The sequence below is a fragment of the Neofelis nebulosa genome, chromosome 1, assembly GCF_028018385.1.
Source record: "Neofelis nebulosa isolate mNeoNeb1 chromosome 1, mNeoNeb1.pri, whole genome shotgun sequence".
Taxonomy (NCBI): domain Eukaryota; kingdom Metazoa; phylum Chordata; class Mammalia; order Carnivora; family Felidae; genus Neofelis; species Neofelis nebulosa.
The window spans coordinates 116,005,746-116,030,668 of record NC_080782.1 but is presented as its reverse complement, the minus strand read 5'-3'; the positions used below and the strand labels follow the sequence as shown (position 1 = coordinate 116,030,668).

The window sequence follows — 24,923 nt, the reverse complement described above, 5'->3', positions numbered from 1 at the left end:
ACAAGTCAGATCACATCTGCAGCTATAGTGGTTGAATCTCTTTATAAATATTACATGGGCATGAGTGATGCTTGTTAATTGACTGTTCTGGCATCTTTATACTTCTCCTTTTCATTTTTTCATCGTCCTTTAGATGTTCCACCACTGAAGATTTATTCATGATAATTCACACGTGGTAATGAGCCAGTGTGTTCTTGCCAGGTAAATGTAATGCAGGTTCTGACAGTTTCATCTTAAAATGTTTGTTGAATTATATTACTGGGTTACCAGTCATCTGTGTTTGTAGAAAGTTTGGTTTCAGTAATTTTTTTTCAATTCTCTAAACAGAACTATTGTTGATATAGTGTCACAAAGTTAATACCACCATTTGATATAGAATGCAGTACCAAAACAAGTACATTTTATCATAGTGTGTGTATTAGATATAAAATACATAGAGTGATGCTGATTGCCTGTTTAAACAAAGTTCTAAAGAGACCTTGTAGTTTTCTCATCTGTGTATGCAATTTGGTAGGAAAATGAACTCTACTGTAGTGAAAAGACTCAAACTGACCTAAGTTCAAACCCAGCTCAACAACTTACTAATAATTGTGTGCTCTGAAACAAGTTAACTTTTTAATTTTTGAACTTGAAACAAAATTTACATATAATCAGAGACACAAATCTTAAGTATATGGCTTAAATTTTTACTGCATATATTTCTCAACATCACCCAAATCAAGATATCTATCACTTATATGACCACCTTGCCCCTTTCCAGTTGAATTCCCACCCAGAGGTTATAACTATTCTGATTTTTGTTACCATAGTTAGATTTGCCTGTTCTTGAACTTGATATAAATGGAATCATAGAGCTTGCCCTGTTTTGTGTCTGGCTTTTTGTCCAACGTAAAACCTGTGAAATTTATCCATGTTGGTTTGTGTATCACTAGTTTGTTCATTTTTTTTATTCTGTCATATGAATACATTACAAATAGTTTTTCCAGTTTCTTGTTGATGGGCATTTCATTTGTTCACAATTTTTTATGAATAAAGTGCCTATGAATATTGTGCAAGTCTTTTGGTACATAAGCACTCAATTCTCCTAGGGGTGGAATTGCTGGGTCATAAAGTAGGTATGTGTTTAACTTTATTAGAAACAGCCAAAGAGTTTTCTAAAGTGGTTTTACTATTTAACGTGGCCACCAGCATTTTAAGACTATTTCATTTGCTCAACATCCTCACTATCACTTAGTATTGCCAGTATTACTATTTCTAGCTATTAATGTGGTTTTAATTCATATTTACCTGGTGGTTAGTGATGTTGAGTGCCTTTTCATATGCCTGTTGGGTATATTTGTGTCTCTACACCTGTTTACATTTCTACCTAGTCAGGTTTTGCAAACCATATACCATGAGTGGTATAAGAGAGTGGAGAAAAAATGGAATTAAGAGAGATGGGGTGCTATCTTGCTCAATAGTGACAGCAAGATATGTGGAAGTGTTTTCTCCTTAGGTTAAATAACAGTCCTTTGGGTCACTGACTGTATCTATTAGGGTGACCCTACCTGTTGCTAACCCCTAAAACTTCAGTGACTTATGATAGATTTACTTTTTTTTGCCCACCTTGACTGTCCAAGGAGCATATTCCCAGTAGGTAGGTTGCCTCTCAACTATTTACTTAGAATTCCGGGATTCTTCCATCATGTAGATCTGTAATCTTTGATACATGGCTTACAAGGTCTTTATGCTTCTCTTCATCAAGCTAGAGAACGGAAGAGAGTGGAGGCAGAGGAAGGAGGACAAGGACATATGGAAGATTTTGATGGGTCAGGCAAGGAAATGGCATATACATCTCTTTTCACATTCTACTGTTGAGAACTTAATTGAATGTAACTGTAAGGGAGCTCGGAAAAGGAGTCTTCTTCTGTGTGCCCAGGAAGCTGGAAATCAGCCAGCAGTCTCTGCCAATACTGATGAAATGATATGTTCTCAGGAATAGTCAATTGATTTCTGTATTAAACTGAGTCAGGACAAAAACTAACTTCTTGATATCCTTCAAATAGCAATGAATCTATGTAAACTGATAAATAAGGCATTTCTCATTCTTTTTGTGTACCCTCACAGTGCTGTAGGAGTTGGAGAGTGACCATTAGAAGTACAGATAATGATAACTTAATGAGTCCATTATGTGATGGTTAAAATACTTTGTTGAAAGCTCTTTTCCATTTTATTTATTTAATATGTCATATTTATAAAATAAATGTAATTTAGAATAAGGTAATTACTGTGTCCTTTAGTAATATTTCAGGACTTTGTGATTTTAAAACTTTAAAAACCCCCTTAAACCATTTTTTTTGAGACTTAATAGAAAATGACTCCTGATACTGTCCTTGCGGAAATGCAAAGCTCTTTGACACTTTCCCTTAAGTTTCTAAGATGTTCCTAATATGTTGGAGTTGCTGAGTCATTGCCCTGTTCTTCTTTTATTAAGTTCTAAACCAGTAAGACATGGATTGCCTTGAATCATCTAAGCCCTGGGTCAGCAGTCTTTCTAGCTCTTAAGAGTCCAGTGCACATCATTGTTAGAAGGAGTAGGGAGAAGAAAACAAGGGAAGAAAGAAGGGAACAGAAAGAAAATGCGTGTATGCAGTAGAGCTTCTTAAGTTGTTCCGTGTTTAAGCTTTTATGGGCAAAGTATTGCTCTACAGCAGTCCTGTACTTTAGAAATATAACGTGAGCCATATATGTAATCAGTATATCCCAAATATCATTTCAACATTTAATCTTTATAAGAATTAGATATTATAAATTTTCTTTGTACTAAATCTTTGAAATCCACTACACCATATTATAATTACCTCATACCTCATTAAATTTTTTTAATGTTTATTTATTTTTGAGAGAGTGAGATAGAGTGCAAATGGGAGAAGGGCAGAGAGAGAGGGAGATCCAGAATCCGAAGCGGGGTCCTGGCTCTGAGGTGTCAACACAGAGCCTGATGTGGGGCTCAAACTCATGAACCGTTAGATCATGACCTGAGCCGAAGTTGGATGCTTAACCAACTGAGCCACCCAGATACCCCCACAACTCATTTTAGATGTGGTTTTCATTGGAAATTATTTAGTCTTTGTAAAATAGACTTAATATATTAGGATTCACATATGTACTATAGATACCCAAGTTGTTCCAAACATACTTAGAAAAGTTTCCAGTAGGTGAGACAATTCTCAGATTTTAATTTTAATTAGATTAAGAATTCAGTTTTTCAGTTGTACTAGCCATGTTTTAAGTACTCAATAGCCACATGTGGCTACTGGCTTCTTGGTCAACAGTTTAGCTCTAGAGTATAGACTCAGTTTGAACTGAAAGCTCTAGGAAAGCATGAACTTCTCCCTGGCATTGAAAAGTACTTAAATATTTGTGGTTTGAAGATATTATCAACCTATTTTAATGTTAGTGGAGTTAGAAAGTGAGGCATAATAAATAAACTAATTGAACAGCTGGAGCGAAGCCAGGCTTCTTTTTCAAAACTGAATTGCTCCTTAAATTAGCTTTCAGAGTGCAACTATTTAGACCAGAATGGTTATGCTTTTTGGAGGATGCCTCTATCCAGCCCAATGGCTATTAACTGGCCAAATGACCTATTACTTGTCACAGGTAAACAGTTATAAGGGAAAATACTCAAGTGCCCTTTCTATAACCCACTAGTTAGGATTTGGGGAATATAAACCAAAGGAAAATGTAGTCAAAACAATTAAGGTTGAAAGTATGGAAAATAATCCTACATCCCATTCCATGTTACTCTGCAGAGGAAAATAGGTTCTTGTTTTAGAGGCATGCACCTCTAATTTACCAAAAAACAAAACAAAACAACAAAAAAACACAAAAACAAAAAAACCCCCAAAATCCCACAAAACCCTAACCTGGAAAATGTTCCTCAGTGTTAGAAAAGGACTCTTTATATTCTTTGATAGTGGGAATATTATACTCTAATAGGCATATGCTTTGTCCACTAATTACCAAAATTGTACTAGTTCAGTGTTCTGAAGATGGTTTCCTTTCACAAAGCCTTCCTTGATTACCATAGTTGAATTGCTTCCTTCTTTCCTTCAAGTCCTTTCTCATGAAAATAAAATATTTTTATCATCCAAATACATATCTACAGTGCTGTGAATTGTTTCCATTGGATAAGTTTTGTCATGTCTAGCACAGCCAAGTCAGTGTTCTCATAAGCAGCAGTTGCTCAATATTTACTTGAATACACAGAAAAAGAGAACAATCCTGAAATCGTGGCTGATGAGCTTCTTAAGAACCTCTGACTATGGCCATGCTTTGTGTTGAGATTGCCTGACTGCATTCTGCTGTACTTGACTGATGGCAGAAACTCAGCTGAGCTGCCAGGTATTGGAGTAGTGAATTAAATGAGCCAAAATGAAAGTGACAGTCAAGCTTTTAGTCACTTATTGCAGTTAAATAAATAGAAGTCTAAACCAGAGAAAAGACTTCCCAGTTCCACTTCTCCCTATGGAATGGCCTACAGAGTGAGGATCAGATGCATCAGCATGGATATTGGGTGGTGTTGAGTGAGCCACAAACAAAAGCCTTCTGCAGATTTATGGACTGTTGGAGGAAAGAGGAAGAAGGGCTAGGAGTGAAAAAGTATTCAGTCAGAATGAAGGAGTTTGCCTTACAGTTTTCCCATATAGGGAGACCTCCAAATGGAGTCACCTGGGCCAGAGTCCTTTATTGCAACAGCTTTCAGAGATTACAGTGTACTGGTTGTACCCCAAACTGGATGTGGGGAGGACAGCTTTCTCCTGTGAGGCCTGCCAGGTAAATCCTGTGTAATTGCCTGTGACTGGTCCTGAAATGTCATACAGGTTTTTTTGGCTAGAAGCTGTACTCCTCAAAGGGAAAATCACTTCTAAAGATTTTAAACTATTTTCATCTATTGCAGGATGTACATGTTCTTACTTTTTAGTATCAGGATGCATTTTACAGTTGATGCCAGCCAGGTAATAGTTGTGATCTAATTGTGTGAAACCTTCCATTGACACCTTTGAATAAAATCAAAAGTATCTTTCCCCATTGTGTATTCTTGCCTGCTGTGTTATAGATGAATTGATCATGTAAGTGTGGGTTTATTTCTGGGCTCTCTGTCCCATTCCATTGACCCATGTCTCTGTTTTTGTGCCAGTACAATCCTGTTTTGATTATTACAGCTTTGTAGTATATCTTGAAATATGGGATTGTGATACCTTCAGTTTTGTCCTTTTTTCTCAAGATTGCTTGGGCTTTTCAGGGTCTTTCGTTATTCCACACAAATTTCAGTATTATTTGTTTTAGTTCCATGAAAAGGGCTATTGGTGTTTTGACAGGGATTGCATTGAATCAGTAGATTGCTCTGGGTAGTATAGACGGTTTAGTGGTTGTAAGCCTTCTAGTCTATGAGCATGGAGTATTTCTCCGTTAGTTTGTGTGTTCTTCAGTTTCTTTCATCAGTGTTTTTTAATTTTCAAAGTACAGGTCTTTCACCTCCTTGGTTAAGTTTGTTCCTAGGTATTTCATTCTTTTTGGTGCAATTGTAAATGGGATTGTTTGATGAGATGTAGTATCCGTTTACATCATTTTACCCTCATAAACTACCTATATAGGTCTTGAATTGGGCACCTTATGTCTCCATTTTAGACCTTTTTAATATGTTCTGATCAGTTAGATTGAGGTATAGGGTATAGAATAGGAAGGGAATATAATGGAACATTCTCAAGCGAAGAGGCTAATGTCTAATTAATCTTTAGTGGTTATTACCCCATATTTTATTATGAGAACTTCCCATTACTAAGTAAGTTATTTCTCAGCCCCCTGACAGGACTAAGCATTCTGTTATATTTTTCTGACCAAAGGCCCTTATCCTGTCAAGGTCAACATAGTCCAAAAACACTTGTCAAATCTCTGTCCTTTGTTCGATTTTTTAAATTTTTATTTATTTATTTATTTTTTACTCTCTCATGTTTATCTTTTCTAGGGATTTTTTAAATCTCTAACTCTGCCAACCCTTTCTGGATATGACTTGAAATCTTGCTTTGTAGTTTTGGAAAATGAGACATGACTGAAAATGAAACTTGACCCATTTGGCTATTTCATGATCCTGAGGGAGATGTGAAGAGACTATACATGTGAAAAGGACATTTCCCTGTACTCTTTGTCAGGATTGCTGTTTCATAAGCTTTGCCAGGGCAGAATAAATGAATTAAAGCATGGAATGTTTTCATGGGCTTTTGTAGGGTCATCTGGAGCCATTTCCTAAAATAGGACTGCTAAGCCTGTTCCAGGATAAGGTCTGGTGTTCTGACCTGATGATGATTCTGATGATACCACAGTGGTGTTCCTCTTGACTCTCGTTTGTTTTCAGTGCAATTTGGAAACCAAATCCAAATGGTACATAGAAGCAGGAAACCAAAGGATCCTGAGGGACCACATGAAGAACATGGTGAGCCAGGACCCTTCTGTAACAGGGAGATCAAATCCTGGGACAATGACCTTAACAGCCTCACCTGCCATGTCCTGAACCAGAGTCATTGGATTCCCACTGGAACAAAATGGACTTTGTCTTCCTTCATTTTTGTTACCCCACTTTACTTTTCCCATATATTTCTCCCTTCTAGCACTCACCTTAGCCCTGGGTTATTCTGATAAACACCCTTGCTTAAGAACCACTGGTCAGGGGCGCCTGGGTGGCGCAGTCGGTTAAGCGTCCGACTTCAGCCAGGTCACGATCTCGCGGTCCGTGAGTTCGAGCCCCGCGTCAGGCTCTGGGCTGATGGCTCGGAGCCTGGAGCCTGTTTCCGATTCTGTGTCTCCCTCTCTCTCTGCCCCTCCCCCGTTCATGCTCTGTCTCTCTGTGTCCCAAAAATAAAAAAAAAAAAAAAAAAACGTTGAAAAAAAAAATTAAAAAAAAAAAAAAAAAGAACCACTGGTCAGACTTACTTTATAAAGAAATATCAGAGATAGATAGATGTATATTAATAACTTTCCTCTGTTTGAATTATCACTGCATAATAAATTACCTCCAAACTAAGTGACATAAAACCATATAATTTCACCGTTTCTGTTGGTTAGGTTTCTGCATTTAGCTTAGGTAAGTCCTCTGTTTCTGGGTCTTTAACAAAGCTGCTGTCAAGGTGTTACCTGGGATGTAGTCATCTCAGGGCTGGATTGGGCAAAGATGTGCTACAAAGCTCACTCAAATTTTTCACAAGATTTAGTTCATATCAGGTTGTTGGACTGAAGACCTCAGTTTCTTACAGCCTACTGATCAAAGGCTGTCCTGTGAGTTCCTTGCCATGTATGGCTCTCTGTAGCACAGTTCACAACATGGCTGCTAGCTTTGTCAGGGCAAGTGAGAGGGCAAAAGAGTATGAGAAAGACAGAAGTTAAAGTTTATTTATTTATTTATCAAATATATTTTATCTTATTTTTTAATATGAAATTTATTGTCACATTGCTTTCCATACGACACCCAGTGCTCATCCCAACAGGAGCCGTCCTCAATGCCCATTACCCACTTTCCCCTCCCTCCCTCCCTCCCCCCATCAACCCTCAGTTTATTCTCAGTTTTTAAGTCTCTTATGGTTTGGCTCCCTCCTTCTCTTTTTTTTTTTTTTTTTCCTTCCCCTCCTCCATGTTCTTAAGTTTCTCAGGATCCACATAAGAGTGAAAACATATGGTATCTGTCTTTCTCTGTATGGCTTATTTCACTTAGCATAACACTCTCCAGTTCCATCCATGTTTCTACAAAAGGCCATATTTCATTATTTCTCATTGCCAAGTAGTATTCCATTGTGTATATAAACTACAATTTCTGAATCCATTCATCAGTTGATGAACATTTAGGCTCTTTCCACAATTTGACTATTGTTGAAAGTGTTGCTATAAACATTGGGGTACAAGTGCCCCTATGCATCAGCATTCCTGTATCCCTTGGGTAAATTCCTAGCAGTGCTATTGCTGGGTCATAGGGTAGTTCTATTTTTAATGTTTTAAGGAACCTCCACACTGTTGTCCAGAGAGGCTGCACCAGTTTGCATTCCCACCAACAGTGCAAGAGGGTTCCCGTTTCTCCACATCCTTGTCAGCATCTATAGTCTACTGATTTTTCATTTTAGCCACTCTGACTGGCATGACTCAGTGTGGTTTTGATTTGTATTTCCCTGATGAGGAGCAGCGTTGAGCATCTTTTCATGTGCCTGTTAGCCATCTGGATGTCTTCTTTAGAGAAGTGTCTATTCATGTTTTCTGCCCATTTCTTCACTGGATTATTTGTTTTTCGGGTGTGGAGTTTGGTGAGCTCTTTATAGATTTTGGATACTAGCCCTTTGTCCGATATGTCATTTGCAAAAACCATTCCCTTGGCTGCCTTTTGGTTTTGTTGATTGTTTCCTTTGCAGTGCAGAAACTCTTTATCTTCATGAGGTCCCCATAGTTCATTTTTGCTTTTAATTCCCTTGCGTTTGGAGATGTGTCAAGTAAGAAATTGCTACGGCTGAGGTCAGAGAGGTTTTTTCCTGCTTTCTCCTCTAGGGTTTTGATGGTTTCCTGTCTCACATTCAGGTCCTTTTCCATTTTGAATTTATTTTTGTGAATGGTGTAAGAAAGTGGTCCAGGTTCATTCTTCTGCATATTGCTGTCCAGTTCTCCCAGCACCATTTGTTAAAGAGACTGTCTTTTTTCCATTGGATATTCTTTCCTGCTTTGTCAAAGATTAGTTGGCCATACATTTGTAGCCAGTTCTGGGGTATGTATTCTATTCCATTGGTTTATGTGTCTGTTTTTGTGCCAATACCATGCTGTCTTGATGATGACAGCTTTGTAGTAGAGGCTAAAGTCTGGGATTGTGATGCTTCTGGCTTTGTTTTTCTTGTTCAATGTTACTTTGGCTATTTGGGGTCTTTTGTGGTTCCATACAAATTTTAGGATTGCTTGTTCTACCTTCGAGAAGAATACTGGTGCAATTTTGATTGGGATTGCATTGAATGTGTAGATAGCTTTGGGTAGTATTGACATTTTAACAATATTTGTTCTTCCAATCCATGAGCATGGAATGTTTTTCCATTCTTTGTATCTTCTTCAATTTCCTTCATAAGCTTTCTGTAGTTTTCAGCATACACATCTTTTAAATCTTTGGTTAGGTTTATTCTAGGTATTTCATGATTCTTGATGCAATTGTGAATGGGATCAGTTTCTTTATTTGTCTTTCTGTTGCTTCATTATTAGTGTATAAGAATGCAACTGATTTCTGTACATTGATTTTGTATCCTGCAACTTTGCTGAATTCATGTATCAGTTCTAGCAGACTTTTGGTGGAGTCTATCGGGTTTTCCATGTATAATATCATGTCATCTGCAAAAAGTGAAAGCTTGACTCCATCTTTGCCAGTTTTGATGCCCTTGTTTTCCTTTTGTTGTCTGATTGCTGATACTAGCACTTCCAACACTATGTTAAACAACAGCGGTGAGAGTGGACATCCCTGTCGTGTTCCTGATCTCAGGGGGAAAGCTCTCAGTTTTTCCCCATTGAGGATGATGTTAGCTTTGGGCTTTTCATAAATGGCTTTTTATGATGTTTAAGTATATTCCTTTTATTCTGACTTTCTCAAGGGTTTTTATTAAGAAAGGATGCTGGGTTTTGTCAAATGCTTTTTCTGCATCGATTGGCAGGATCATATGGTTCTTATCTTTTCTTTTATTAATGTGATGTATCACGTTGATTGATTTGCAAATGCAAAAAGCCCTGCAGTCCAGGAATGAATCCCACTCGATCATGCTGAATAATTCTTTTTATATGCTCTTGAATGCGATTTGTTAGTATCTTGCTGAGAATTTTTGCATCCATATTCATCAGGGATATTGGCCTGTAGTTCTCTTTTTTTACTGGGTCTCTGTCTGGTTTAGGAATCAAAGTAATACTGGCTTCATAGAATGAGTCTGGAAGTTTTCCTTCCCTTTCTATTTCTTGGAATAGCTTGAGAAGGATAGGTATTATCTCTGCTTTAAACGTCTGGTAGAACTCCCCTGGGAAGCCATCTGGTCCTGGACTCTTATTTGTTGGGAGATTTTTTGATAACTGATTCAATTTCTTTGCTGGTTATGGGTCTGTTCAAGTTTTCAATTTATTCCTGTTTAAGTTTTGGAAGTGTGTGGGTGCTTAGGAATTTGTCCATTTCTTCCAGGTTGTCCAGTTTGTTAGCATATACTTTTTCATGGTATTCCCTGATAATTGCTTGTATCTCTGAGGGATTGGTTGTAATAATTCCATTTTCATTCATGATTTTATCTATGTGGGTCATCTCCCTTTTCTTTTTGAGAAGCCTGGCTAGAGGTTTGTCAATTTTGTTTATTTTTTCAGAAAACCAACTCTTGGTTTCGTTGATCTGCTCTACAGTTTTTTTAGATTCTATATGGTTTATTTTCTGCTCTGATCTTTATTATTTCTCTTCTTCTGCTGGGTTTGGAGTGTCTTTGCTGTTCTGCCTCTATTTCTTTTAGGTGTTCTGTTAGATTTTGTATTTGGGATTTTTCTTGTTTCTTGAGATAGGCCTGGATTGCAATGTATTTTCCTCTCAGGACTGCCTTCACTGCATCCCAAAGCATTTGGATTATTGTATTTTCATTTTAATTTGTTTCCATATGTTTTTTAATTTCTTCTCTAATTGCCTGGTTGACCCATTCATTCTTTAGTAGGGTGTTCTGTAACCTCCATGCTTTTGGAGGTTTTCCAGACTTTTTCCTGTGGTTGATTTCAAGCTTCATAGCATTGTGGTCTGAAAGTATGCATGGTATGATCTCAATTCTTTTGTACCTATGAAGGGCTGTTTTGTGACCCAATATGTGATCTATCTTGGAGAATGTTCCATGTGCACTCTAGAAGAAAGTATATCTGTCGCTTTGGGATGCAGACTTCTAAATATATCTGTCAAGTCCATCTGATCCAATGTATCATTCAGGGCCCTTGTTTTTTTATTGATCCTGTGTCTAGATGATCTATCCATTGTTGTAAGTGGGGTATTAAAGTCCTCTGCAATTACCACATTCTTATCAATAAGGTTGCTTATGTTTGTGATTAAGTGTTTTATATACTTGGGGGCTCCCGTATTTGGCGCATAGACATTTATAATTGTTAGCTCTTCCTGATGTATAGATCCTGTAATTATTATATAATGCCCTTCTTCATCTCTTGATACAGCCTTAATTTAAAGTCTAGTTTGTGTAAGTATGGTTACTCCAGATTTTTTTTGACTTCCAGTAGCATGGTAGATAGTTCTCCATCCCCTCACTTTCAATCTGAAGGTGTCCTCAGGTCTAAAATGAGTCTCTTGTAGACAGCAAATAGATGGGTCTTGTTTTTTTTTTTTTTAATCAGTTCTAATACCCTATGTCTTTTGATTGGAGCATTTAGTCCATTTACATTCAGTGTTGTTATTGAAAGATACGGGTTTAGAATCATGGTGGTGTCTGTAGGTTTCATTCTTGTAGCGGTGTCTCTGGTACTTTGTGGTCCTTGCAACATTTCATTCACAGAATCCCCCTTAGGATCTCTTGTAGGGCTGGTTTAGTGGTGATGAATTCCTTTAGTTTTTGTTTGTTTGGGAAAACCTTTATCTCTCCTTCTATTCTGAATGACAGACTTGCTGGGTATAGGATTCTCAGCTGCATATTTTTTCTGTTCATCACATTGAAGATTTCCTGCCATTCCTTCCTGACCTGCCAAGTTTCAGTAGATAGGTCTACTACTATTCATATGTGTCTACCTTTGTAAGTTAGAGCCTGTTTATCTCTAGCTGCTTTCAGAATTTTCTCTTTATCCTTGTATTTTGCCAGTTTCACTATATGTCGTGCAGAAGATGGATTCAAGTTTCATCTGAAGGGAGTTCTCTGTGCCTCTTAGATTTCAATGCCTTTTTCCTTCCCCAGATCAGGGAAGTTTTAGCTATGATTTGTTCAAGTATACCTTCAGCACCTTTCTCTGTCTCTTCTTCTGGAATTCCTATGATACAGATATTGTTCTCTTTGATTGCATTACTTAGTTCTCTAATTCTCTCCTGATACTCCTGGATTTTATTTCTCTTTTTCTCAGCTTCCCCTTTTTCTATACTTTTATCTTCTAATTCACCTATTCTCTCCTCTACCTCTTAAATCCGTGCTATGGCTGCCTCCGTGTTTTTAAATATTTCAATATTTTTAATGTTATTTTAAATGTTTATTCACTTTTTAGAGAGAGAGGAGCAAGCAAGCAGGGGAGTAGCAGAGAGAGAGAGAGAGAGGGACACAGAATCCAAAGCAGGCTCCAGGCACCCGGCTGTCAGCACACAGCCTGATGCGGGACCTAAACTCAAGAATTGTGAGATCCTGACCTGAGCCGGAGTCGGATGTCCAACCGACTGAGCCACCCTGGTGCCCCTGAAGTTAAAATTTAAAAACCTTAAGTGACATCCCTTAACTTTTGCTGTATTCTTTTAATTAGAAGTGAGTTACTGGGGCCTCTGGGTGGCTCGCTTGAGGGTCTGACTCCTGATACTGGCTCAGACAATGATATTGTTGTTGTGGGATCAAGCCCCATGTCAGGCTCTGTGCTGAGTGGAGCCTGCTTGGGATTCTCTCTCTCCCTATCTGTCTGCCCCCCCCCCCCAACCCATGTGTGCATGCACTCTCTCTCTGTCTCTCTAAATAAATAAATAAACTAAATGTACATTACTAGTTCCAATCTACATTCAAGACAGCATTATACAGAGTGTAAATAACAAAAGGCAAGATCACCGGGAGACCTTGTGTCTAGAAGCTTTGTAACCACAGAATATAAATTATTACATAAATGATATAAAATTAAAAACAAGAGTCTGGATGTGAATCCTGTTCTATATGCTTAAATATAATATCACAAAAGTTCATTTGGAATCTTCTATCTGATTGAAATAGTAGGGAATTTATCTCAGTCATTATGGGGATCACTCTAACCCCAACACATGGAGTTGGCTGGGATTTTAGGTCATGAACACCACCAAAGCTGTGGGCAGGCCCTTCAGATCAAGCTCATGGAACCTCCAAATCCTTAATCTGTCGCCAATCTGAGGTTGGGTCAGAGCTTTTTTACTGTTACTCTCTGTTTCCCTTCTAGGCACTTCGTCTCCCTTCCCTGAGTTACCTTTTCCATTAATCTGGGCTTTCCCTAACCACTGAACGAGTCATGTACTTCACGTAGACATTTCCAGTTTGTTCACCTTCCTGAGTCAAAAACATAACAATGATCCTGTTTCTTGCTCATAATGGGGAAGAAAGGAAAAATAGTGGAATATTAATATCTCAAAACTATCCTGTTGCACAACATATAAAGATAAAAACTTCTTAGACACCATTTAAAGATTTTTCACCAAGCTGTTCAATATGGTTATTATCTTAGGGTTTCTGTTTGTTGGTTCCACTATCTGAGTCATGTCTTAGTTTGGTTCTGCTAACTATATCTTGACAAATTTTACTCAAATTCCAATCATGGGTAAAGAATCAGGTAAATAATTTTTATACCTGGAAATAGGTGTACTTCTTCTGGCAGCCCATCAGTGTGGGGACTTGATGCAGCCTAGCCAGATTTTGAGCTTGGTTTGAGCTTCAGTGTATCCTAGGCTGCAATTTTTTTTTTTTTAACAGTGGGTTGCTATTACCTTTTGCTTAGAGTGAGGTCTGGGGTCTACCAGCCCCGGGTCTACCACAGCAGGGGTCTCTCTCCCCCATCAGAAGACCGTGGGTGCTGATTACCTGATGCTATACTTATGGCTGTCCTGGCATAACAGAAGTTGTCCTATGCAAGACTTGTACTCCTAAGTCTTGGGGGTGAGACTTTCTCAGCATTTCTGCCTTTCCTCCCCTTGGCAGCTAGCCTGTGCCTGAGATCTGTAGTTGGTCTAGGGCAAGAGAGGGTTTACTCTGTATTCCAGTGGTAGCAGATTTTGGGATAGAAGTGCCAGATACTGAGCCTGAGCTTCTTTCCTGCCCCTGCCCAATGAGTAGAGAGGTTTTGTTTTTACCTGTTTCCCAGTGGCTAATGGATCTTCTCCTGTGTCCTGAAGTTAGAAGATTTTCCTGTCATCTTCCAGAGGCAGTGAGGTTTGCTTTTATCTCCTTATAGAAAAAGTGGAGTTTTGTCTGTGCTCTAGTGGTGAGGGGGTTCTTTGTGCTTTGATACTGTTGTAATCAGTTGATTTCATCTTGCCGTTTGCTTCACTGAGGAGGTCCGGTGGGGGTGGGTGAGTGCAGTCTCTTGGCCCATCCCAGTATTTCTTGTGAAAGTCAATGGAGGAGTGTGGTAAAGAGCTTGTTTGTGGCTGGGTTCTCCCGACTACTTGAAAAAGAAATGCTAGTCCACACTTGGCATTAATGATTCATTATAAGTCTTGGTGACCTGTTATCTATTTGTATGATGGTCACTTCTTTCTCCTTTTCTTGTTTAAGGTGAAACAGTTGGTATGATCTGTCTCTCTTTGCAGGAACTTGCCCATCTTTAGAATTCCTTTTATTGGTTGCCTAAGGATCTCAGCTCTTGGATGGGCTCAAGAAAAATCTTTGTGTATTAGCTGGCTGTGTTTGTTGTTGTTAAGGTGGAAGTTAAATTTTCTTGGAGTTTTCTATATTGTAAGCAGAAGTCTAAGTTCAATTTTCTATAACAATAAATCAGCAATGGTATTTCCCACAAACACAAATTTAAGTAATCTCAAAGGTAAAGGTTGTATTACAAAAACAGAACACAAAAGTCCCTACTCTTAGTTAATGTAGAATCTCCTAGAGTGCTTCTTACTGGAACAAAAGCAACAGCAGCAACATGCACACTGTAATTAGAGGAGGAGTGTACATTCATCTGCTGGGAAAGGAACCTTTATCCCAACTTGGTTAATGCTTATGTTCTTAGTGTCTTCAAGATACCTGTTATTTGCATAAATATCTTTCAGTTTTTTAGTTTATCCATAGTACAAAATGCTACTTGTGTCAACTATTTTCCCCTTCTTTCAAAATTCTTTATTATTAAATTGGAGTTTGAATCCTGTGGTCTCTGATTTTAGCTCTATCTTTCCCAGAACTCATTTGGACCCTATGCTTCTTTAGTACCTAGACCTTTATTTTTTATCTGCTCCTCTGGGCCCTTCAAATAAATGCATGTGTGCATATTGTAAATCAGCTCTCATTTCCACTTTATTTTTTTTAATGTTTATTTTTGTGAGAAAATGTGAGCGAGGGAGGGACAGAGAGAAGCAGACAGAGCATCCAAAGCAGGCTCTGCATTGAGAGCACAGAGCCCAATGTGGGGCTCTAACTCATGAACTGTGAGATCATAACCTGAGCCAAAGTTGGATGCTTAACCAACTGAGTCACCCAGGCACCCCCCTCATTTCCACTTTATGACGGGTTTTTTTTTGTAATAAATTTATTCTTTCTTCCCTTTCCCTTCACATATCCTCTGACTACCAGAACATAGATCCCTAGAATTGACAGAAAAATCCAGAAATTAATCTAATTTGTGATAGGAATAATACTTTGATTCAGTAGAATAAGAAATACTTGATGAATGAAAAGTAAATTCCATATAGATTAGGTATTTAAATGTAAAAGATTTAAATGTAGAATGAAAAAAATCTCAAAACTTATAAATCAAGATTGTAAAAAAGAAGCTATAAAAGAAAAATTGAACGGTGAAGGGGATTAAGAGTACATTTATGATGAACACTTAATAATGTATAGAATTGCTGAATTGTTATTTCACCTGAAATAAATATAACACTTTGTCATAATTATACTGGTATTTAAAAAAAAGAAAAATAATTCTAAACAAAAGCTCCTAGTTAATACTTCTGCAGCCGAGCCATAGACTGTACTTTGAAAAGTCAAGTTCTAGGGCACATTGACTAGTTCTCAGCTAGTATTAACACAATGAGAGAAGCTTGACTATTATCTGTGTATATCCTTTTTATTTATAATGGTTTAGATGTAATGATGTGGAAAAACCATTTGGTATTTGTGGTTATATGAAAATGCAAATAATGTTTTCCATTCATGGGTCTTAAACATTCTTGAAGAATAATTAGTGAGGTAAATTCTTGAAAGGCTTGTAGAGTTTCCCAGAAAGCACAATACTCCATTAGCTCTTGGCATGATAACATAATGGATCCATTTGTAAGAGTTTCCTTGGAAAGTTACATGATTCTATTATATTTCAGAAAAATAGACTTCAAAAACCCACTTTATTTTTCAATTTTAAGTTTTTTTTGTTTTAATTCTACTGTAGTTAACATACAGTGTTATGTGTACAACATAGTTAGTGTACAGTTTCAGGTGTACAGAATAGTGATTCAACAATTCTATATATTACTCAGTGCTCATCAGGAGAGTATACTCTTCATCTCCTTCACCCCACCCACCTCCCCTCTGGATAACCATCTGTTTTTTCTCTATAGTTAGGAGTCTGTTTCTGGGTTTGTTTCTCCCTTCCCCTCCCCCTCCCTTTGCTTGTTTGTTTGTTAAGTTCCACATTTGAGTGAGATCATATGATATTTGTCTTTCTCTGACTGGCTTAATACTCTTAGCATTATACTCTCTAGCTCCATCTATGTTGTTGCAAATGGCAAGATTTCATCCTTTTCGTGTGTGTGTGTGTGTGTGTGTGTGTGTGTGTAAACACACCACATCTTCTTTATCCATTCATCTATCAATGGATACTGGGCTGCTTCCATAGTTTAGCTATTATAAATAATGTGGCAATAAATATAGGGGTGCATGTATCCCTGTGAATTAGCTTTTTTGTATTTTTTGTCTAAATACCCAGTGCGATTACTGGATCATAGGATAGTTCCTTTTTTAACTTTTTGAGGAAACTTCCTACTGTTTTCCATAGTGGCTGTACCAGTTCACTCCCACCAAGAGTATGTGAGGGTTCCTATTTCTCTACATACTGTCCAACACTTGTTTCTTGTGTTTTTGATTTTAGCCATTTTGACAGGTGTGAGGTGATACCTTACGTAGTTTTGATTTGTATTTCCTGATGATGAGTGATAATGAACATCTTCTCATGTGTCCATTGGCCTTCTGTATGTCTTTGAAGAAATACCTGTTCATGTCTTCTGCTCACTGTTTAATTGGATTATTTGTTTTTTGGATGTTAACTTCGATAAGTTCTTTATATATTTTGAATACTAACCCTTTATTAGAGATGTCATTTATGAATACCTTCTCCCATTCAGTGGGTTGTCTTTGCGTTTTGTTGATTGTTACCTTCAGCGTGCCCAGGCTTTTTATTTTGATGAAGTCCCAGTAGTTTATTTTTTGCTTTTGTTTTCCTTGCCTTAGGAGACACATGTAGAAAAAACTTGCTACAACTCATGTCAAAGAAATTACTACTTGGGTTCTTTTCTAGGATTTGTATAGTTTCAGGTCTCATATTTAGGTCCTTAATCCATTTTTGAATTTATTTTTGTGTAAGGTGTAAGAATGTGGTCCAGTTTCATTCTTTTGCATATAGCTGTCCAGTTTTCCCAGCACCATCTGTTGAAGAGGTTGTCTTTTTCCCTTTGGATATTCTTGCCTCCTTTGTCAAAGATTAATTGGCCATATAAACATGGGTTTATTTCTGAGCTGTCTGTTCCATTCCATTGATCTATGTCCCTATTTTTGTGCCAGTACCAAAATATTTTTATTTCTACAGTTTTGTAATATAACTTGATACCTGGAATTGTGATGCCTCCAGCTTTGTTTTTCTTTTCAAGATTCATAAATGGACCACTAAGCATCTGTATTGGTACTAATTATGTTCCATTCTTTGTGAAATGGAATTGTCATTTAAGTTCTTGTTTGTAGTTTTTTTTTTTTTTTTTTTTTAATTTTTTTTTTTCAACGTTTTTTATTTATTTTTGGGACAGAGAGAGACAGAGCATGAGCGGGGGAGGGGCAGAGAGAGAGGGAGACACAGAATCGGAAACAGGCTCCAGGCTCCGAGCCATCAGCCCAGAGCCCGACGCGGGGCTCGAACTCACAGACCGCAAGATCGTGACCTGGCTGAAGTCGGACGCTTAACCGACTGCGCCACCCAGGCGCCCCTTGTTTGTAGTTTAGATGAGAAGCCTAGATGAGAAAGGCTGCCAGAGATTCTTGCAGTTTTAATACAGTTAATTTACAGATAGCTGTGTAATTATCTCCTGCTATAATTATTAAAACAGGAAGATGGAATCAAGAGTTTAGTTAACAGTAATGGAAACAGAAACATCCCTCTGACCTGTGCCTAGAGGATATTCCTTGATTTTACCCTATAGTTGTTTTGTCCTGAAATAATAAAGAATTAAGTCTTCATATGAGTGTCACAGAAGCATGAGGATATTTTTCACCAGTCAGCCTCTGAGAATAAGAATGTTTCATTTTTAGCTGTGTAGGATTCATGATGTCACTCAGTTACCTTGTCCTAAGCAGGATCTGCTCCCTAGTGTGCTTTTCTCATTAGGTAAATGTCACTGCTGTCCTTAGATCCTTTTCTTAGCAGATGGCCATTTCTCCTATTTTAGTGGGGGAAACTGAGGCTATTAGGTGGAAGGACTCTAATCTACATAGACGTTCATTTAAGCCCATTCTTATTTATTTGAGAGAGAGAGCTAGAGAGGGAGCATGCACCAGTTCGGGAGGGGTAGAGAGGGAAACAGAAGATCTGAAGTGAACTCTGTACTGATAGCAGAGAGCCTGATGGGGGCGCTCAAACTCATGAACCATGAAATCACGACCTGAGCTGAAGTCAGATGCTTAACCAACTGAGCCATCCAAGCGCCCTAATTCAAGCCCATTCTTAATTCTGAGAGGACAAATAAATACATACACTCTACCTTCCATTCCACCAATGTGTCCTTTTTTTCACAGTGTTCTTATCAGACTTAAGCTTCTTTCAGAGGACATGCTGCTTCCTCACTGTGCACCCCTCCTGTTGCATCCACTTCCTGCTGCCAAAACCTCATTGTAGCTGGCTCCAAGAATACTCTTCAAGAAGAAAATGCATTTATTTTAACAAAACATGTGATTATGAGTTGGGATGATTATGTATTAGGTGGAAGGTATAGGCTTCTCATATCAACAAAAGAATAGAAAACAAAAACTTGAGGAAAAACAAAAAGGTCTACTAGAAAGTCATTGTCCAATTAGGAGGAATAAATGGGGCATGATTTTGAGGATTAGAGTAGAGTTTAGGAAAAGATAATCCAGTTGACTTCTCCTCCCCCCCCCTTTTTTTTTTTTTGAAGTATACTCAATCTAGTGTGACAATTTGAGGGACATGGGATTGCATTTCTTTTTCTATATGTGCAAAACACTACTTGATTCTGCTGTGATTATAGATTAATCATTATATTATAAATGCTGTTTATTAACATTTAAGTTTAAGAATCAAGGTATAAGAAAAGCATGGATGACCTAATTAAAATAATGTGATATTTACGAAACTTTGAGAGTATAAAACTATAGCTGAAGATTTTCAGAAGAGGAGTAGGGGAGAAGAGAGGTCAGGGTAAGTTTGAGTAAAACTAGAGCAGCTGTTCTCCAACAAATGTCATGCAAGCTTCATTTTAAAAAGTAAAAAATGTAAAATTATATATTTAACCTAGTGTACTTAAAATGTTATTTCAACATAAAATCAGTAGAAAAATTAGTAATAAAGAATTCTACTTTATTTTTGTATTAAGTCTTCAAAATCTGGTGTGTATAGTACACTTCCAGCACATCTCAGTTTGGAATTGCACCTCAATAGCCACCTGTAGCTAGTGGCTACCACATTGGACCTACCGCAGTCTTTGGCACGTAGTAGATACTAATAGATGTTCAGCGACTGAAGGAGTTATGCAATTGGCATGTAAGATGAAGAGACCTAATCCAAGGTAGAGGGACCACAAGACCTACCCTGCAGAGGGTTGTAAGTGGTGGTTAGTAGAATTGTGCTTGTTTCGGTCTCTGGACCATTTGATACTCTCAATTTTTCCGTCCTCTCCCCTGATGTGAATATTTAGTCTGGAGCCTGAAACCATCAGCTTGGTAGTTACAAAAGAAAGCTTAACTGCTTTCTGTTCATTGACCCTTTTTATTGGTAAAATTTCGCACCTGTTAACCTTTTCTTAACAGCTTACTCTTTGAAATTACTCATGTGTTTAGCAATTACCATTTTATTTCAACCTCCTTATATATTTTTAAAACCAAGTTACTGCCAGGAATCATTGATAAATTGAGTATCATTTGCTTGCAAGGAACAAAAACGGATTCAATGTACTTAACAGAATATTGGAGTGACATAGCAGATAATGTCATGGATATCTACAGGCAGAGAATGCACCAAAGTTTCATGTGTTCCACGCAAACAACTAGGAAGTTGGGTATTGAACTTTCCTCACCTGGACTCTCCCCTTTGCTTATCTCTTTGCTTTTCTTCACTGTCTTCTTCATTTTCTTGCATGTCTAGAACCTGACAGCACTCACGACCTGAGCCTCATTGTCCACCACAGTCTAGCTGGTTCACTCCCACATTACTAGATGAAAGAATTTGATGGGTTAGCCTTGCCTGTGAATCACATGCAATTTGGTTTTCTTGGACTATCTAACAAGGTACCACAAACTGGGTGGCTAAAAACAGGCATTTATTTTCTCACTTCTGAAAGTCCAAAGTCCAAAATCAAGTTATCCATGGGGTTGGTTCCTTCTGGAGGGCCTAGGGGAGAATCTGTACCACGCATCTCTCCTTGCTTCTGGTGACTGTAGCCGTTCTTGGCTTCCTTTACTTGCACACACATTGCTCTGATCTCTGGTTTCCTAGTCGCGTAGCTTTCCCCTGTGTCTCTGTGTTTTCTTTCTCTTACAAGGACACTAGTCGCTGGCTTTAGGACCTGCACTAATCTGATGATCACATCTAGAGATCTGTACCTTAATTACATCTGCCAAGACCCTTACTCCAAATAAGATTATATTTTCAGGTTCTGGTTAGATCTGTCTTCTGGAGGTCCAGCATTCATCTACTTCAGGAAGTATACTGAAGGGATACTAGTATGGCTTCTACGAATCCGTCCCAGGTGCCAGCAAATGTCTGGCTACTACACTTCTCTACACAGAACATAATTTCGTACATCTTAGTGTTCCACTAAAAAGTCCCTTTCTCTTATTTTGGGGGTAGAATTAATGACTCCCTTTTGTCATTTTTTTGTAGCACTTTGTACACGCCTCTTTGGCAGCCCTTGCCATATTAGTTTATAGCATTGTGTTTACATGTCTCTTTTCCCCGCTTAAATTGTGAACTTAAAAAAAAATTGTTTTAAATGTTTATTTTTGAGAGAGAAAGAGAGCATGCACGTGCAAGCAGGGGGAGGGGCAGAGAGAGGGAGACATAATCCGAAGCAGGTTCCAGGCTCTGAGCTGTCAGCACAGAGCCCAATGCAGGACTCGAACTCATAAATCGTGAGATCATGATTCAGGTTGCTCTCCTCCACCAGTTCACATTAATCTTCTCTGTTGCACAGATGTTATTTGTGGTAATTGTGTTCTCTCTCTTTTAATGTTTAATATTTGTTATTTTGAGAGAAAAAGCTAATGGTGGAGGAGCAGAGAGAGAGAGAATCCCAAACAGGCTCCATGCTATCAGTGCAGAGCCCAATGTGGGGCTCGAACTCATGAACCGTGAGATCATGACCTTAGCCAAAATCAAGGAGTCAGATGCTTAACCAACTGAGCCACCCAGGCACCCCTGTGGTGTTTATGACCTATAAAGTTGCTGAGAACACTAAATTATTGAATAAGACACCATTCTCTCTAGGCAAATAACAAGATTGAGTTCCTGCAAGCCTCTGGTTACAATTATTTCATTAGTTGATCAATATATAACCTTGTTTTATGTGTGTTTTGGCTTAAAGACACCTTATTTAATATATATAGTTGACGCATTAACCTTGAACTTAGAACCAGTAGCAGTGTAATCCATGCCTAAATGAAACTTACCTAATATACATATTTTTTCTGTAAGGCACATCACTTCTTCCACTTGGGAACACTAGCCAGCACCTTAGACCTGTTCTCGAGGGCCATTTTAAACAGCAAAACCACCAACAAAAATGCAGAAAACATGGCTCTAAATAGATGATGAAAAGGATATTTGTATATAGTATGAGATTAAAGTGTCATCTTGTTTCACCGCAGCTGGGAACGTGAACATCAGGTGACTCTGTTTTTGCCAATACACATGTTTGCAAATGACTGTGAAAACATCTAGAGTATTGATTTCGGGGGTACAAATTAAATTTTAGAGGGTGGATTTGCAAACATGGAATCCATGAATAATGAAGATAGATTGTATCTACCTGGTGTCTCAAATTCCTGAGCCATTGTGTGATTCCACCACCCAATTCTTCGTCTTGGCACCTCTCTTAGGCATTTTTAGGTTCCAGCTTTTCTTATTTTTACCAATTCAGTTACCACTTGATTCACTTCTCATTTTCCCCAAACTTGCTGCCATCCTTTATTTCATGTGTAATTTTCTCTGCTCCTGTTTGTTTTGTGTTGTGTTTCTATACCTTTCCCATAATTTTTGTGGAGTTTGCTGAGAGAATACAGATGAATTAATCAACAAATTCTTACCCAGGATTTTATGTCATACCCAGCACCTTCAGTCAGGTGTTACACATATACTGGGTGTTTACTAAGTACTTGTTGAACAAATTAAAGAAGTGCTATTTTTTTAATGTTTATTTTTTAGAGAGAACACAAGCAGGGGTGAGGGGCAGAGAGAGAGGAAGACATGGAATCTGAAGCAGGCTCCAGGCTCTGAGCTGTCAGTGCAAAGCCTGACATGGGGCTCGAACCCACAAGCTGTGAGATCATGACCTGAGCTGAAGTCAGACCCTCAACCAACAGAGCCACCCAGGTGCCCCAAAGAAGTGCTGTTTTTATGCATAAGTTTAGTGATGGTAAACAATAAATGGAGTTTTTAATATCTTATGTAGGTAAGGGACTACCTCTTTTTCTCCTTATTTCTGATAAATTCTTTGACTTAGGGAAACATTGCCTGAAGATGATGGGGAATGGGTTTAAAATAAAACATGAGGCTGGAAGGCATACTTTGTTTTAAAAATAAGTTTTCTTTCCCTTTGCATTATAATCTCTTCCTTAATCTGTTTACTTCTTTTACAGTTTTGTTATTTGCAAAATAAGGTAAAATTATAGTGCTCACATGAATCCCAGAAATAATCTAATTTAAACTTTTGATTTGTAGGAAACTGAGGGTCAGGCTACCTTAGCTCAATTCTTTGCCCCACCACTAAGTTTGGACAAGTTTCTCAATTGTTTTGGCCTCAGTTTCCTCACCTGTAAAATGGAAATAAACATACTATCGATAATTTTAAGATTGTTGTGAAGATCAAAGGAGATAAATAAAGTTCTTAGTATTGTGCCTGACAAGTGGTAAGATCTCCACATATAACTAACTATCATAATAACCTGCTAAATAAGCAGCTTAGGTAAATAAGTGGTTTAGTTTGGGCTCCTGACTCTCAGTTTAACATGTTTTCTTTTAGATATAAATAAGAATTATAAACCTCTTTTCTGAGTTAGCTACTATTATTTTCTTCCCTTCATCTGTTTCATTTAAAGATGATCACATGATGCATTTTTTATTTCTGTTTTAATAGCTAAATATATTCTCAGCATTTCACCCATTACCACATTTTTAATCACTTCCTGAAGAGAAAATTTAAAATTTAGTCATTCCTTTTAATTGTTTATGACACTTTCAGATGGTATTTTTCCTGTAAAGTTGAGTACTCTCACAGAAGCAGATTTTTTTCCAGTTACAATAATGTACTTCACTTCCCAGCATAAATGGGTTAAGTGCCACACTGGCTTGGGCTTTGCTTAAAAGCAAAGAGAAAGCTCCCAGACAACCAGAGAGGAAATAGTCAAACATCTCTATGTAGATAAATTCCAAATTCCACTCCCTGTCCTAACATGGTCTGTAGGGAACAGAGCACCTTTGATGGGGATCCTTTGAACCGGCAGGACATCTTCTGGATACCACAGAGAGGTGAGTGCCACATTCAGAGTCTAATAACTCCAATCCTTGCAAATTGGGCCTCTTTTTCTATTATGTGAGGGTCTTTTTCTGCTTTCTTCAGTGAAATTATGGGTCAGAACCCAGCACATAAATTACTCCTTAGTTAGACTGCTCTTTGGTAATTACAGGGAATCTCATCTTTTGGCAGCTAATGTTTTAATGTTTGTTTATTTTTTGAGAGAGAGAAAGCAAGCTGGGGAAGGGCAGAGAGGGAGAGAGAGATCCCAAGCAGGCTCTATGCTTTCACTGCAGAGCCCTATGTGGGGCTCGAACTGATAAACTGTGAGATCACGACCTGAGCTGAAACAAAGAGTGGGACACTTAACTGACTGAGTCATCCAGGTGCCCCTTTTGGCAGTTAATGTTTTAAAATGCTGCAGCAGGGGTGGAAATCATGGGGGTCAGAGGTCAGGGGCTGGTGAAAGTATGTGAATATAATGGATTTATCTTTCTGAAACTCTAGGCTAGAGAAAATTAAACCTAGGAAGAAAGGTTCAAAGGAAGATTCTTTTTGTGTATTGGTGTTTTGTGGCAGCAGGGTTGAGGGACAGTAAATCACTAATAGCTACTGTTTTGGTAGAAAGAGTCTAAGCTTTGGATTAAGACAGTCATGGGTTTGAATCTCAGCGATGCCACTTATAAACTAAATGATTTTTGGACTGGTTACATAATATTACTGAGCTACAACTTCCATATCTATAAAGCGGAGATAATAATATTTTCTCCATAGGGATTTTTAGTAGACCAAGATATAATTTGTGTAATATAATTAGCACATTGGAGACTCTCACTATCAC

At 38.0% G+C, this 24,923-nt stretch overlaps 1 protein-coding gene across 1 annotated transcript in view; it reads left to right on the top strand.

Moving 5' to 3' along the window:
* The first annotated feature begins 24,088 nt into the window (after window positions 1–24,088).
* The window catches only part of IL31RA (interleukin 31 receptor A), a 67,180-nt gene continuing 66,345 nt past the window's right edge, over window positions 24,089–24,923 (top strand). The window contains exon 1 of the mRNA XM_058732324.1: window positions 24,089–24,096. The gene's annotated coding sequence lies outside the window, so the exon portion shown is untranslated. The remainder of the gene's footprint in view (window positions 24,097–24,923) is intronic.